The 17890-nt window shown below is 46.8% G+C and overlaps 1 pseudogene; it reads left to right on the plus strand.

The window, feature by feature from the left end:
- The first annotated feature begins 3419 nt into the window (after positions 1-3419).
- LOC119937395 lies at positions 3420-3516 on the plus strand (annotated as a pseudogene).
- Positions 3517-17890: the final 14374 nt, after the last annotated feature.

A 17890-nucleotide genomic window follows, 5' to 3' on the forward strand; every position in this document is an offset into this window, starting at 1 on the left:
TTTATGAAACCAGAGTCCTACTTCTATAATAATAATAATTATTATAATGATGGCATTTATTCTTGTACTTCCCAAGCGCTTAGTACAGTGCCCTGCACACAGTAAACACTCAATAAATATGACTGACTGAATGAAGTGCTTATTTATGTGCAAAGCACTGTTCTAAGGACTGGGAGGTTATAAGGTGATCAGATTGCCCCACGGGGGGCTCACAGTCTTCATCCCCATTTTACAGTTGAGGGAACTGAGGCCCAGAGAAGTGAAGTGACTTGCCCAAAGTCACCTAGCTGACAATTGGTAGAGCCTGGATTTGAACCCATGACTTCTGACCCCAAAGCCCGAGCTCTTTTCACTGAGCCACACTGCTGCACACTGAGCCTGTGCAGTCAAGTCACCCAAGTACGGTGAATTTATCAGAGATGACACAAGCAGCATTCAATGCTCTTAAACAGCTTTCTAGCCTTCCAGCAGAGAGGGAGTGGGTATTTATTCTGAATTTTCCAAAAACATTCTAGCCCTCCAGCAGAGAGTGAGTGGGTATTTATTCTGAGTTTTCCAAAAACCTTCTAGCCTTCAAGCACAGAGTGGTTATTTATCCTGAATTTTCCAAAAAGCTTCTAGTCTTTGCACACAGAGTGGGTATTTATCCTGAGTTTTCCAAAAACCTTCTAGCCTTCAAGCACAGTGTGGTTATTTACCCTGAATTTTCCAGAAAGCTTCTAGTCTTTGCACACAGTCTTTGCACACGGTGCCAGCACTGTGCTAAACTCTGAGATAATAGATCGGACACAGTCCCTGTCTCAGAAGGAGGGAAGTACAGGTATTTTTCAATGGTATTTATTCAGTGCTTACTATATGCCCAGCACCCGTTCTAAGCGCTGGGGTGGAGCCAACCTAATCAGGTCAGACACAGTCCGTGTCCCACATGGGGCTCACGAGCTTAATCTCCATTTTCCGGATGAGGGAACTGAGGTTCAGAGAAGGGAAGTGACTTCTCCGAGGTCACACAGCGGACAAGTGACAGAGCTGGAATCGGAATCCAGGTCCTTTTGACTCCTGGGCCCATGTTCTAACCACTAGACTACGCGGTTTTTATTAAACGCAGTCAGCGGCAACTTTTCATTTCGAGACTCCTTCCTCTCCCCCTCGTCCCCCTCTCCATCTCCCCCGTCTTACCTCCTTCCCTTCCCCACAGCACCTGTATATATGTATATATGTTTGTACAGATTTATTACTCTATTTTACTTGTACATATCTATTCTATTTATTTTATTTTGTTAATATGTTTGGTTTTGTTCTCTGTCTCCCCCTTCTAGACTGTGAGCCCACTGTTGGGTAGGGACTGTCTCTATATGTTGCCAACTTGTACTTCCCAAGCGCTTATTACAGTGCTCTGCACACAGTAAGCACTCAATAAATACGATTGATTGATTGAGAGTGGGATGCACAGCTTTTTTTTAGTGGAAATGTCCAGGGGGGCTGGAGCCAGGGGGAGGAAAACGGGGTGAGGACAGGCAGACCTGTTTTGGGGTCTCTCCGCCCCAGATGGGGAGCTTTTTGCTTGGAGACTGTAAGCCCCAAGTGGGACCTGTCTACTTCATCATCATCATCAATCGTATTTACTGAGCACTTACTGTGTGCAGAGCACTGTACTAAGCGCTTGGGAAGTACAAGTTGGTAACATATAGAGACAGTCCCTACCCAGCAGTGGGCTCACAGTCTAAAAGGGGGAGACAGAGAACAAAACCAAACATACTAACAAAATAAAATAAATAGATAAATACTTGTAAATAAATAAATACTTGTTTGGTTTTGTTGTCTCTCTCCCCCTTCTAGACCGTGAGCCTGTTGTTGGGTAGGGATTGTCTCTATCTGTTGCCGAACTGTACTTTCCAAGCACTTAGTACAGTGCTCTGCACACAGTAAGCGCTTAATAAATATGCTTAATGAATTGAACGAACCCGAATTGAATGAATTGAATGTCAACCTGATGACCTTGTATCTCCTCTAAGGGTCTCCTCCTTGTAAATACACATAAAAAAGGTGCACAGTTCAGTCAGTTGTATTTATTGAGTGCTTAGTGTGCACAGCACTGTACAAAGCAGTTGGGAGAGGATAATACAGCAATAGAACAGTCACATTCCCTGTCCCCAACGAGCTTACAGTCTAGAGGGGGAAACAGACATGAATAGAAATGAATAAGTGACAGATATGAATATAAGGACTGTGAGGCTGGGATGGGGTTTGAAGGAAGGGAGCAAGTTCTGAGTCTTGTCAGAGAGCCAGAGCAGGTCACTGTACTTCCCAAGCGCTTAGTACAGTGCTCTGCACACAGCAAGCGCTCAATAAATATGATTGAATGAATGAAAAGACAACCCTGAGTAGGAAATCGGAGGGGCCTGGTCTACCCCCGCCCTGCCAACTTTGACCTCCTTGACTAGTGCCCGCTTGGTGAAATCAGAGGGAGGGGTGCCACGATTAATTTATCCTCAGCTGGGTGGCACCTTGCAGCGCTCTCATTCTCATTTTTCACCTAATCCGACGGCTTTGAATTCCTTCCCGCGCGTTCCCTCTATATAAAGATCAGAAACCACCTCTGGCTCCGTAGCCGTTACATGCTAGTAGGTAAAATTTAATCTTTTTGTAAAAGGGTTCACCCACGGCGTTCCTTTCCGTTTGCTGCAAACGGGCTCCTGGTTGAATTTGGAGGGTCACGGCTGGGGTTGTTCGTGGGGAACAGAAGTTGCATGGTCCGTTTTCAAACCAGAAAAATCCCCTTTTTTTATCACAGACAGGAGCAGTTGTGGCTATTAAGCGCTTACTTCGTACCAGGCACTGTGTCGCATGCTGGAGTCGATAGAATTTAAATCAGATCGGAGACATTTGCTGTCCCACATGGGTCCACGGTCTAAGAGGGAGAGAGAACAAGTTAGTTTATGCCCCATTTTACAGGGGAGGCCCAGAGAGGCTGAGCGATTTGCCGGAGGTCACACAGCAGGCCAGCGGCAGAGTTGGGAGTCGAACCCTGGCCTCCCGAGCGTAAAATTAAATCACGAGGGAATAATTTTCCTGCATTTTCTCTCATTAGGAGGCTAAAAGGATGTGCAGGTGACTGCCTTCATCTCCTGTTTCCTGGTCATTAAATTGGGGTGAGGGTCAGAAGTTAAAGGGAGAGTGAGGGGTGATCTGATTTGGGGATTCAGCAGCAGCGGCGGTGTGTGTGTTTTTGTTTAATTGACTATAATTTGGTGATTTATTTTGATTGCTCTAGTAGATTGTATGGTTGGTTATGTATTTTGTTGGCTGTAGTTGTGAATACGCACCTATAGTTGTCTTTTGTGCTCTGCACACTGTAAACGCTCAGTAAATACAACCCATCGACTGACTCTGTGTTCAGAGCAGCCACCAGTGACGGCGAAGTCACAGGACGTATACTTAAATTGGAACGATACAGGGAAGATTAGAGTGGCCCTAAGCAAAGGTGACACACAAATTGGAGAAGCGTTCCGTATTTTTATTTGTATTGATGTCCGTCCCCCCCGCCAACCCCCTGCTCTAGATTTTGAGCTTGTTGTGGGCAGGGAATGTCACTGTTTCTTGTCATGTTGTACCTTCCCAAGTGCTTAGTACAATGCTCTGCACACAGTGAGCGCTCAGTAAATACGATTGAATAAATGAAGGAATTTCTGTGACTGAAAAAGCAGATGTGGGATGCCCCAACCTGGTCAGAGTGGACCCACAAAAAGGTTGTCCTGTGTGGTAAAGTTGGAAGTGGCTCTCCCTCCTCCTGCTCCTGGCCCCCCTCCCAACTCCACTCCTCTTCACCTTTCGTTCATTTGTTTAATTGTATTTATTGAGCGCTCACTGTGTGCAGGGTGCTGTGCTGAGCACTTGGGAGAGGACAATACAACAATAAACAGACATTCCTTGCCCACAATGTGCCCACAACGCACTTTCCTCCTTCCTTGCTCCTTTTCCGACCCCCTCTCCCCCTTCTTTCCTCTTCCGTACATTTCCCACCTCCTCTGACTTTCCTCCTCCTCCTCCTGTGGCTCCGTGGAAAGAGCCCGGACTTGGGAGTCAGAGGTCGTGGGTTCAAATCCCGGCTCCACCGCTCGTCAGCTGTGTGACTTTGGACAATAATAATAATAATAATAATGGCATTTATTAAGCGCTTACTACGTGCAAAGCGCTGTTCTAAGCGCTGGGACAAGTCACTTCATTCATTCATTCAATCGCATTTATTGAGAGCTTACTGTGTGCAGAGCACTGTACTAAGCGCTTGGGAAGTACAAGTCGGCAACACATAGAGACGGTCCCTACCCAACAACGGGCTCACAGTCTAGAAGGGGGAGACAGACAACAAAACAAAACATGTAAGTGCTTAATAAATACAATAATAAAAAGAATCAATTAATCATATGTATTGAGCACTTAACTATATGCAGAGCACGGTGCTAAGCGCTTGGGAGGGTACAATACAACAGAATTAGCAGACACATTCCCTGCACTGGTAATAAAAATAACAGTACATCCACTTCACTTCTCTGGGCCTCAGTTCCCTCATCTGGAAAATGGGGATGAGCCCCCTGTGAGACAAACTGATCACCTTGTAACCACTCAAGCGCTTAGAACGGTGCTTTGCACATAGTAAGCGCTTAATAAATGCCATCATGATTCTTCCATCTCCCTCCTCCTCCTGCTTTTCCCCTCCTCCTGTCCTCAACTCCAAGAAGGTCTGCACCTTCCCCCCGGCCACCCCTTTCAATCGCTCGTGCATTAAAGCCAGGCAAGTCTTTGCCTGCTCATAGATCTTTCTGAGCTCCATCCGTTCGCTAGAAGCCATGTGTGAGCTTGTCGTGGGCAGGGAATGTGTCGGTTAATTGTTATTTTGTACTCGCTTAGTACAGTGCTCTGCACACAGTAAATACGCTCAATAAGTACAATGGACGGACCGGTGTGAAATAGCGAGAAGCAGCGTGGCTCAGTGGAAAGAGTGCGTTGTGGGCTAGGAATGTCCGTTTATTGTTGTATTGTCCTCTCCCAAGTGCTCAGCACAGCACCCAGCACACGGTGAGCGCTCAATAAATACAATTAAACGAATGAACGAAATCATGGGTTCAAATCCCTGCTCCGCCAATTAGCTGTGTGACTTTGGGTAAGCCACTTCACTTTTCTGTGCCTCAATTACCTCATCTGTAAAATGGGGATTAAGAATGTGAGTCCCACGTGCGACAACCTGATCATCTTATATTCTCCCCAGTGCTTAGTACCGTGCTTTGCGTGTATTATTATATTATTATTAGTAAGTCTCTGATGGCAGAGTTGAAAATCCTCCTTTCCAGAAATGTTGAGTAAATGGACTTTGGGATTTCATGGAACTCAAACTTAACTAGACTGGATGCTCCTTGTGACCAGGGAATGTGTCTATCAACTCTGTTTTGGGTTTTTTTTAATGCTATTTGTTCAGCGCTTACCATATGCCAAGCACTCTACTAAACGCTGGAGTAGACATAATAATAATAATGGCATTTATTAAGAGCTTACAATGTGCAAAGCACTGTTCTAAGCGCTGGGGGGAACACAAATTGATCAGGTTGTCCCACGTGGGGCTCACAGTCATCACCCCCATTTTACAGATGAGGTAACTGAGGCTCTGAGAAGTTGTGACTTGCCCACGGTCACACAGCAGCCAGGATTCGAACCCATGACCTCTGACTCCAAAGCCCGGGCTCTTTGCACTGAGCCACGCTGCTTCTCGTAGTCGGACAAACGGCTCACAGTCTTAATCCCCATTTTACAGACGAAGGAACTGAGGCCCAGAGAAGCAAAATGACTTGCCCAAGGTCACACAGCAGACAAGTGGCAGAGCCGGGATGAGAACCCGAAGTCCTTCTGACTCTCAGGCCAGGGCTCTATCCGCTAGGCCATGCAGCTCTGTTGCATCGTACTCTTCCAGGTTTTTAGTACAGTGCTCTGCACACAGTCAGTGCTCAATAGGTATCATCAATTGATTGTGTGAGCCCACTGTTGGGTAGGGACTGTCTCTCTATGTTGCCCACTTGTACTTCCCAAGCGCTTAGTACAGTGCTCTGCACACAGTAAGCGCTCAATAAATACGATTGATTGATTGATTGGCAGGGATCCCATCTACCAACTCTATTTTGGTATTTTACACTCCGAAAGCGTTCTTTCCAGCGCTCTGTGCAGAATAAGCGGCGATAAATTCTACCGCTGATCCAACGATGCTCTGTTGATTCGCCAAGCCCGTGGGGTTCTATTTTAAGTTCCCCGACACCCTCTGGGTGATACTCCGAGTCTTGGGGTGCGATGTTTATTTATTTATTTATGTATTATTTATTTATTTATTTATTTTGCTTGTACATATCTATTCTATTTATTTTATTTTGTTAGTATGTTTGGTTTTGTTCTCTGTCTCCCCCTTTTAGACTGTGAGCCCACTGTTGGGTAGGGACTGTCTCTATACGTTGCCAACTTGGACTTCCCAAGTGCTTAGTACAGTGCTCTGCACACAGTAAGCGCTCAATACATACGATTGATGATGATGATATTTACTATTCTATTTTATTTTGTTAATATGTTTTGTTGTCTGCCTCCCCCTTCTCATCATCATCAATCGTATTTATTGAGCGCTTACTGTGTGCAGAACTCTGTACTAAGCGCTTGGGAAGTACAAATTGGCAACACATAGAGACAGTCCCTACCCAACAGTGGGCTCACAGTCTCCCTTCTCGACAGCGAGCCCGTTGTTGGGTAGGGACCGTCTCTATAGGTTGCCAGCTTGGACTTCCCAAGCGCTTAGTCCAGTGTTCTGCACACAGTAAGCGCTCAATAAATACAATTGAATGAATGATGTAGCGGTTCCCAGCTCTCAGGGTTTAAGAGGTGCCTGTCCCCCCGTCTCATTAGGGGAAAATCTGCTAACTTGGCACTCCGTGCTCCTCCGTAATGAAGGCAGACCGTCAGAGGGGCAGGGGTTGAGGAGGGAGTTGGTATCCCGTCCAGGTGCAGTGCATCTCAGATCAATTAGTCTTGCTTTGAATTCGGCTTGAGCCAGATCTTCAGTGAGAAGGAAGTTTTCCAAATCATTGGTCTGTGAACACCGCCGGTGATTAATTACCCTTTTATAATCCAAGGAATTCCGCCCCTCGCCGTATTTTGAATAACTCAGACTCCAGCGGGAGTTGGGTTTTGGCTGGTATATTTGGAAACCGTTCATAAACACCCACTTCCTGGTTTCCTCGCTACCGTGCGTAGCAACGCGGCCCGCTCGATTCTCTAAATGACCCTGACGGATGTTAATAATAATAATGATGGCATCCGTTAAGCGCTTTCTATGCACCAAGTGCTGTGCGAAGCGCTGGGATAGATACAAGTTAATCAGGTTGGACACAGTCCCTGCCCCGCACGGGGCTCACGGTCTTAATCCCCATTTTGCAGATGAGGGAACTGAGGCCCGGAGAAGTGAAGTGACTTGCTCCAAGGTCAAACAGCAGACAAGTGGCAGAGTCAGGATTAGAACCCAGGTCCTTCTTACTGTCTTCTAGGCCATGTGTGTTAATTGGCATCAAGTAGGGCTTCTGGAGGGAAGTTTCCTCATGAGGGGAGCCACATTTTAGACTGTGAGCCCACTGTTGGGTAGGGACTGTCTCTATATGTTGCCATCTTGTACTTCCCAAGCGCTTAGTACAGTGCTCTGCACACAGTAAGCGCTCAATAAATACGATTGATTGATTGATTTCACTGGACTTTATGCTCCTAAAGGGCAAGGTTCACATCTACCAACTCTGCTGTCCTCTCTCAAGCTCTTAGTATTCATTCATTCATTCAATCAATCGTATTTATTGAGCGCTGACTGTGTGCAGAGCACTGGACTAAGCGCTTGGGAAGTACAAGTCAGCAACCTATAATAATAATAATAATAATAATGGTATTTGTTAAGCGCTTACTATGTGCAAAGCACTGTTCTAAGCGCTGGGGAGGTTACAAGATGATCAGGTTGTCCCCTGGGGGCTCACAGTCTTCATCCCCATTCTACAGGTGAGGTAACTGAGGCCCAGAGAAATGAAGTGACTTGCCCGAAGTCACACAGCTGGCCGTTGGCGGAGTGGGATTTGAACCCATGACCTCTGACTCCAAAGCCCGGGGCTCTTTCTACTAAGCCACGCTGCTTCTGTAGAGACGGTCCCTACACACCAACGGGCTCACAGTCTAGAAGGGGGAGACAGACAACAGAACAAAACAGACAGGTGTCAAAACCGTCAGAATAAATAGAATTATCCGTCTCAGTTACCTCATCTGTAAAATGGGAAGAAAGGCGGTGAACCCCTTGTGGAACAGGGAGTGTGTCCAACCTGATTATCTTGTATCTACCCCAGAGCTTAGAACAGTGCTTGGCACATAGTAAGTGCTTAACAACGCTACTATAGCGTGGCTCAATGGAAAGAGCCTGGGCTTTGGAGTCAGAGGTCATGGGTTCAAGCCCCAGCTCCGCCAATTGTCAGCTGGGTGACTTTGGGCAAGTCACTTCACTTCTCTGGGCCTCAGTTCCCTCATCTGTAAAATGGGGATTAAGACTGTGAGCCCCCCGTGGGACAACCTGATCACCTTGTAACCTCCCCAGCGCTTAGAACAGTGCTTTGCACATAGTAAGCGCTTAACAAATGCCATTATTATTATTATTACTGTTTGGCCACGCAATGCAATAATATTCAGCGTGGCTCAGTGGAAAGAGCACAGGCTTTGGAGTCAGAGGTCATGGGTTCAGTTCCCAGCTCTGCCCATTGTCAGCTGTGTGACTTTGGGCAAGTCACTTCACTTCTCTGTGCCTCAGTTCCCTCATCTGTAAAATGGGGATTAAGACTGTGAGCCCCCCGTGGGACAACCTGATCACCTCGTAACCTCCCCAGCGCTTAGAACGGTGCTTTGCACATAGTAAGCGCTTAATAAATGCCATCATTATTATTATTACTCAAAACCATTTTTTCTTGAGCCTTTTAATTTTCTGACCCAACCAAAGTACAGATCCAGAAAAGGAAGCCCAGAGAGGTCGAGCCACTTTCCCAACGTCCTGCAGCCAGCCAGGGGCAGAGCAGGGATTAGAGGATAATAATAATAATAATGGCATTTATTAAGCAGTGTTCTAAGCGCTGGAGAGGGTACAAGTTGATCAGGTTGTGGGGCTCACAGTCTTAATCCCCATTTTCCAGATGAGGGAACTGAGGCCCAGAGAAGTGAAGTGACTTGCCTAAAGTCACACAGCTGACAATTGGTGGAGCCGGGATTTGAACCCATGACCTCTGACTCCAAAGCCCGGGCTCTTTCCACTGAGCCACGCTGCTTCTCTGTCCCTTGCTCTGCCCACTAGGCCACATGGCTTCCCTTTTAGAGCAGGGCAGCTCTTCTCCGTGACCTCCCACCTTGCTCCACATGAATATCCCCGCTTGCCACGTACCTGCTGGGTGATCTTGGGCAAGTCACATCACCTCTCTGGGCCCTAGTTCCCTCATCTGTAAAACAAGGATGGAGACTGTGAGCCCCCCGTGGGATGGGGACTGCGTCCAACATGCTTTGCTTGTATCCACCCCAGTGCTTAGCACAGGGCCTGGCACATAGTAAGTGCTTTACAACTCATCATCATCATCATCAATCGTATTTATTGAGCACTTACTGTGTGCAGAGCACTTTACTAAGCGCTTGGGAAGTACAAGTTGGCAACATATAGAGGCAGTCATCATCATCATCAATCGTATTTATTGAGCGCTTACTGTGTGCAGAGCACTGTACTAAGCGCTTGGGAAGTACAAGTTGGCAACATATAGAGACAGTCCCTACCCAACAGTGGGCTCACAGTCTAAAAGGGGGAGACAGAGAACAAAACCAAACATACTAACAAAATAAAATAAATAGAATAGATATGTACAAGTAAAATAAATAGAGTTGTTATTATTATTGATACGCGGGCTCCTTTCAGGGGCTCACTCCCTATATCCCACCTCCAGACCGGTTTTCAGGGAGCGGCCAGGGCAACCCCAGGCCCGGAACCCCCTCAAGAGACCCTGGGAAATATCATTTGGATGGGAACACTGGGTCCCCGCGGCAGGAAAATCCTTCTCACACCTTCCAGTGCTCCTGGAATACAACACTGGCTTTGTCGGACTGCCCTGTTTCAAATCGAGTTCAGGCAGGCGATGAGTTCATTACCGCTAATTACGAGCCTTGCTGTTTGGAAAGGCCTATTAAATCCCAAATCTGCGTGTCGTGTTGGGGGTGCAACCTAAGGTGAATTAAGATGATTTGAGCTCCTTAAGTTTTGCCCACATGGCTACAGCCGACCGTGCATAAAAGCCCAGTCACATGCACATTTTCTGGAGAGAATTCCGTATGTATTTTCGCTTTCGAAGATGCTGCTGTCTTGTAAGATGGTGTGGCTCTTACTAGGGGATTTATTCAGTGCTCGCTAATGCACCCAACACAGTGATAAATACAGGAAGAGAAGATTGGTCGGAATCTGTCCCACTCGGGGCTCACAGTCTATCAGGGAGAGCAAATATCTTCTCCCCATTTTACAGCTGAAAATACCGAGGCTCAAAAGTGTTAACTGGCTTGCCCAAGCTCACACAAGGCGGATCAAGGGTATAGCTGGGATGACAGCCTGGTTTTTTTTGGGGGGGGGGAGGGGGTTGCTTTTTAATGGTATTTTATTTTGTTTGTTTGGTTTTGTTCTCTGTCTCCCCCTTTTAGACTGTGAGCCCACTGTTGGGTAGGGACTGTCTCTATATGTTGCCAACTTGTACTTCCCAAGCGCTTAGTACAGTGCTCTGCACTCAGTAAGCGCTCAATAAATACGATTGATTGATTGATTTGTTAAGCGCTTACTATGTGCCAGGCACTGTTCTAAGCACTGGGGTAGATACAAGCTAATCAGGTTGGACGCAGTCCCCGTCCTAAATGGGGCTAACACTCTTAATCCCCATTTGACAGATTAGGAAACTGAGGCCTAGAGGAGTGAAGCGACTTGCCCAAGGTCACACAGCAGATGGGGATTAGAACCCAGATCCTTCTGATTCCCATTAGGCCATGCTGCTCCTCTGAAGCAGTTCCCACCAAGCCAAACCGCCTTGCATCCATCATCATCATCATCAATTGTATTTATTGAGCGCTTACTATGTGCAGAGCACTGTACTAAGCACTTGGGAAGTACAAGTTGGCAACATATAGAGACAGTCCCTACCCAACAGTGGGCTCACAGTCTATGTATGAAAGCTGATGAAAGACAAATTTCTTCCACAGAATAATAATAATTAAGGTATTTGTTAAGCATTTCCTATGTGTTAAGCGCTGTACTAAGTCCTGGGGTGGATACAAGATAATCAGGGTGAACCCGATCCCTGTCCCACATATGGCTTACAGTCTTCATCCCCATTTTACAGATGAGGCAACTGAGGCATCATCATCATCATCAATCGTATTTATTGAGCACTTACTATGTGCAGAGCACTGTACTAAGCGCTTGGGAAGTACAAATTGGCAACATATAGAGACAGTCCCTACCCAACAGTGGGCTCACAGTCTAAAAGGGGGAGACAGAGAACAAAACCAAACATACTAACAAAATAAAATAAATAGAATAGAATAGAGATGTACAAATAAATAAATAAATAGAGTAAAAAATATGTACAAACATATATACATATATATATGAGGCACAGAGAAGTAAAGTAGTAAAGGTGGCTGGGATTAGAACTCATGACCTTTTGAGTCCCAGGTCCATGCTCTAACCACTCCACTTCCCGGAGACCTCAATCCAAGGTCAAGTCGGTGGACAGTAAGCGCTCAATAAATACGACTTAATGAATGAATGGACCAGGATACGATCGCTTCAGAATAGCCAAGGGGACCGAAGCTCAGTCAGCCGCTCAATCGTATTGACTGAGCGCTTACTCTGTGCGGAGCACTGTACTAAGCGCTTGGGAGAGTAGAATAGAATCATAAACAGACACATTCCCAGCCCCCAAAGTCTAGAGGGAGGAAATGAGTCTGGTCGGCTGGGTCAAGAATGAATTCATTCAATTGTATTTATTGAGCGCTTACTGTGTGCAGAGCACTCTACTAAGCACTTGGGAAAGTAAGATACAACATAAAGTGGCAATCCCTGCCCACAACAAGCTCACAGTCTAGAGTCCTGAGGAGAAGGTCAATTCCGTGGTGTGAGCCTCTTGTGTGACCAGGATCGGGTCTGGACTGATGACATCATAGATATTCCAGCCCTTAGTACAGTGCTGAGCACATAGTGCTTAATAATAATAATAATTTTGGTATTCGTTAAGCGCTTACTCTGGGCAAAGCACTGTTCCAAGTGCTTTGAACCCTTAAGAGGTCATGGGTTCAAATCCTGACTCCGCCAATTAGCTGTGTGACTTTGGGCAAGTCACTCAACTTCTCTGTGCCTCAGTTCCCTCATCTGTAAAATGGGGATTAAGACTGGGAGCCCCACGTGGGACAACCTGATCACCTTGTAACCTCCCCAGCGCTTAGAACAGTGCTTTGCATATAGCAAGCACTTAATAAATGCCATTATTATTATTATTATAGACGTGGGAGTCTGGAGGACTCCACCGCTGGTCTGCTGTGTGACCTTGGGCAAGTCACTTCATTTCTCTGGGCCTCAGTTATCTGTAAAATGGGGATTAAGACCGTTGTCCCCATGTGGGACAGGGACTACATCCAACCCGATTTGCTTGTGTCTACCCCAGCGCTTAGTACAGTGCCTGGCACCTAGTAAGCGCTTAACAAATCCCGCGATTATTATTATTATTGGTTCCAGGGAGGGCTGCCAGCCGCAGTGTGGATTTTAGCCGTCTTTCGGACTCCGTATCTGGAGCACGGTCAGACAGACAGGTCGTTGCTCACCCTGCTAGCGTTCTCGTCGTCCGAGCCGGCCTCGAATACATCGTTTCAGATGCTCCACTAAGAGGGGAGGAGGGCGAAAGAGAGCTTTGGAGCGCAGAAGGGAGCGGAGAAGAAAGCACTAAACCATGTATGCGAGCCGGAGTCATTGGCAATGAGGAGCCAAGGACTCCGAGGCCCACCTGCTCATCAGAATAAGCAGATACTTGCACCGCTTTCCAGCTGCTAAACATGATCTCAATCCAAAGAATTTCTCATGTTTTTATTAAGTAAAAAAAAAAAATACCCAGGCAGCAGATTTTGGGTCATTCAGATACTCTTACCCAATGACATCTGGTTTCTGTCCTTGCTTATTTAAGCAATCCTTTTTTTAAAAAAAAAAAATACTTGCCAAGGGGAGTAATTCTACACTTGTAGTTCTCCACCGTACCGAAGCGTACAGTTTGGGTTACGAGGGAATGGGCAAGAGTTTCATTCTAAGCCACGCAGGTCTTCGTTTTCAGCTGGCAAGTATGACTTTCAGGCGAACGTGATTGATGTTATGTAATCAGTGGAGGGAAATAATCATAACGATGGCATTTATTAAGCGCTTACTGCAAAGCACTGTTCTAAGCGCTGGGGAGGATACAAGGTGATCAGGTTGTCCCACGGGGGGCTCTCAGTCTTAAACCCCATTTTCCAGATGAGGTAACTGAAGCACAGAGAAGTGAAGTGACTTGCCCAAAGTCACATAGCTGATAAGTGGTGGAGCCGGGATTTGAACCCACGACTTCTGACTCCAAAGCCCGGGCTTTTTCCACTGAGCCACGCTGCGACTGGAGGTCCGTTTAGATGGGCCTAGATTCAAGGCCCTACTGAGAGCTCACCTCCTCCAGGAGGCCTTCCCAGACTGAGCCCCTTCCTTCCTCTCCCCTTCGTCCCCCTCTCCCTCCCCCCATCTTACCTCCTTCCCTTCCCCACAGCACCTGTATATATGTATATATGTTTGTACAGATTTATTACTCTATTTATTTTACTTGTACATATCTATTCTATTTATTTTATTTTGTTAGTATGTTTGGTTTTGTTCTCTGTCTCCCCCTTTTAGACTGTGAGCCCACTGTTGGGTAGGGACCGTCTCTAGATGTTGCCAACTTGGACTTCCCAAGCGCTTAGTACAGTGCTCTGCACACAGTAAGCGCTCAATAAATATGATTGATGATGATGATGATTCAGATCCTGGGGTTGGAAGAGAGCTCAGGTCTACGGCGGGAGTTGGCTGCCTCGGTTGATGGAGGGACAAACGCCACCTCATCGGCTCCCGTGGGGTGGGAGAGAGGGCTTCGGGGTTCCCGGTCCGATTGGCGCACAGACTAACCTTATGGAAAAGATCAGCATGAAGCCTTCCAGAAGACAAGTGGAATGTGTTCGATGCGGTCTATTTGTGAACAAAACCAGCGGGCTGCTCGGCTCTCGTGCGGCACATTTCTGAGCTTGGGCAGGGCTGTTGGTGCGTTGGACTCTGGGAAATGTCTTCTCCAGGGACCAGACTGGTGTAGAAAAGCCACGGGGAAGCGGCGTGGCCTAGGGAATAATCATCATCATCATCATCATCAATCGTATTTATTGAGCGCTTACTGTGTGCAGAGCACTGGACTAATCGCTTGGGAAGTCCAAGTTGGCAACATATAGAGACAGTCCCTACCCAACAGTGGGCTCACAGTCTAAAAGGGGGAGACAGAGAACAAAACCAAACATACTAACAAAATAAAATAAATAGAATAGATATGTACAAGTAAAATAAATAGAGTAATATGTATAAACATATATACATATATACAGGTGCTGTGGGGAAGGGAAGGAGGTAAGATGGGGGGATGGAGAGGGGGACGAGGGGGAGAGGAAGGAAGGGGCTGAGTGTGGGAAGGCCTCCTGGAGGAGGTGAGCCCTCAGTAGGGCCTTGAAGGGAGGAAGAGAGCTAGCTTGGCAGATGGGCAGAGGGATTGGGGGCATTCCAGGCCCGGGGGAGGACGTGGGCCGGGAGTCGATGGCGGGACACGCGAGAACGAGGTACGGTGAGGAGATGAGCGGAGGGTGCGGGGTGGGCTGGAGAAGGACAGAAGGGAGGTGAGGTAGGAGGGGCCAGGGGATGGATGGACAGCCTGGAAGCTCAGGGTGAGGAGTTTCTGCCTGATGCGCAGATTGATTGGTAGCCACTGGAGATTTTTGAGCATAAGGCACGGGCCTGGGAGACAGAGGGCCTGGCTTCTAATTCCAGCCCTGCCACTTGCTTGCTGTGGGGCCTTGGGCAAGTCACTGCTCTGTGCCTCAGTTTCCTCAACTGTAAAATGGGGAATCGATACCAAATCTCCCTGATACTTGACTGTGAGACCCAAGTGGGAAGCAGCATGGCTCAGTGACGAGAGCCCGGGCTTGGGAGTCAGAGGTCGTGGGTTCTAATCCCGGCTCCGCCACTTTTCCGCTGGGTGACTTTGAGCAAGTCACTTCACTTCTCTGGGCCTCAGTTCCCTCAACTGTAAAATGGAGATGGAGACTGTGAGCCCCACGTGGGACAACCTGATCACTTTATATCCTCCGCAGTGCTTAGAACAGTGCTTTGCACAGAGTAAGTGCTTAACAAATGCCATTATTATTTAATTAATTAATGTGGGACAGGGACTGTGTCCCATCTGATTAACCCCAGCGCTTAGGACAGTGATTCATGCCTAGTAAGTGCTTAATAGATAGCATTAAACAAAAGAGCTCCATTTCCTAAGGTTGACAAGGAAAAGTGTTCACTGAGAAGATGTGTGGCCTAGATTGGGAGTCTAATCCTGGCCCTGCCACTTGCCCGCTGTCTGACCTTGGGCAAGGCACTTAACTTCTCTGTGCCTCAGTTTCCTCATCTGCAAAATGGGGACTATATATCTGTTCTCCAAGCCCCGTGTGGGACAGGAACTGACTGACCCGATTATCTTGAATCTATCCCAGCGCTTAGCACACAATCCTTGGCCCATAGTGAGTGCTGAACAAATACCACAATCATCATCATCATTATTATTATTATTCTTTTCTAAAGGACTCCCTTTGCTCAGCAAATACCACTGATTGATGATGATGATCCCTGAGAACAAAGTATTTCCCCTTCTAGTAGGGTTCTTCAAAATTGGCTTTTTTCTGCTTGATAGCCCCCCATCTTTTCCGTTGGTATGCAGAGATCCTTATGTTCACATCTTTATGCTCTACTGCTTCTTCCTATTTCATTTTAGTGTCTCTCTTCCCCATGAGATTGTAGCCTCCTTGAGGCTGGGGATCATGTCTACCAATTCTGGGGGGCTCTTTCATGTGCTTAGAACAGTGCTCAGCGCTTAGAACAATGGTTTGCACATAGTAAGTGCTTAATAAATGCTATCATTCTCTCTCTGGACAGCAGGTGCTCCTTAAATTGTCCTGATTAACTGGAAACTACCCGGGGACAGTGGTGACTAACATCTCTTCTGCTTTAGCCAAAGAATATTCACCTAGTGTACCCTCCCTGGTGCCTACTACAGTGTTCTACACATAGTAAGCGCTCAATAAGTACCACTGATAAATGAAGGTTGAATTTGAAGTAGTAACTTCCCCTCTAGACTGACAGCTCGTTGTGGGCAGGGAATGTGTAAAGAATACAATTGTTGTATTGTAGCCTCTCAAGCGCTAGGTACACAGCATCATCATCATCATCAATCGTATTTATTGAGCGCTTACTATGTGCAGAGCACTGTACTAAGCGCTTGGGAAGTACAAATTGGCAACATATAGAGACAGTCCCTACCCAACAGTGGGCTCACAGTCTAAAAGGGGGAGACAGAGAACAAAACCAAACATACTAACAAAATAAAGCGCTCAATAAATAGGATCAAAGGAAGGAATGAAAGTAGTAGTAATAGGGTAGTGATGGTGGTAACAGTAGCAAGTTTTGGGAAACTAGGGAGGAATCATCCGAACGGCAAGCCAACTCCAGTGGATCAAACGCATTCCTCGATCCGAGCTTGAAGATTCAAGCACGGACCTGGAGTTAGTTTGGTTGGAAATCTTTATTGCCAGACTGTGGAGGGAATAATAATAATGAGGATGGTATTTAAGCGCTTACTATGTGCCAAGCACTGTTCTAAGTGCCAGAGTACATACAAGGTAATCAGGTTGGGACAGCAAGTGGGTAAGGGGAGAGGCAGAGAGGTCCATCAAGCTTGTTGTGGGCAGGAAATATATCAATACCATTGAAAGATTGATTTTTCAGAGGGAGCCTTGAGGGCAAGGATTACGTCCCCTGATACTACTTTACTGAAATACTGACAATAAGAATGATGGTATCTGTTAAGCACTTACTATGTACCAGGCACTGTCCTAAGCGCTGGGATGGATACAAGCAAATGGGGTTGGACACAGTCCCTGTCTCATGTGGGGCTCGCAGTCTCAATCCCCATTTTACAGGTGAGATAACCGAGGCCCAGAGATCATCATCATCAATCGTATTTATTGGGCGCTTACTGTGTGCAGAGCACTGTACTAAAAGCTTGGGAAGTACAAGTTGGCAACATATAGAGACAGTCCCTACCCAACAGTGGACAGAGATGAGAAGTGACTTGCCCAAGTTCACACAGCAGACAAGCGACGGAGCCGGAATTAGAATCGATCCGTCAGTGGTATTTATTGAGCACTTACTATGTGCAAAGCATTTGGGAGAGTACTAAACAACAGAAAATAGCACCCAGGTCCTTCTGACTCTGTGCTCTGGCCAAGCGCTTAGTGCTGTACATCCATTCATTCGTTCATTCAATCATATTTATTGAGCACTTACTATGTGCAAAGCACTGTCCTAAGCGCTGGAGAGGTTGCAAGGTGATCAGCTTGTCCCACGGGGGGCTCACAGTCTTCTTCCCCATTTTACAGATGAGGGAACTGAGGCCCAGAGAAGCTGTGACTTGCCCAAAGTCACCCA

The sequence above is a fragment of the Tachyglossus aculeatus genome, chromosome 14 (genome assembly GCF_015852505.1).
Source record: "Tachyglossus aculeatus isolate mTacAcu1 chromosome 14, mTacAcu1.pri, whole genome shotgun sequence".
NCBI lineage: Eukaryota > Metazoa > Chordata > Mammalia > Monotremata > Tachyglossidae > Tachyglossus > Tachyglossus aculeatus.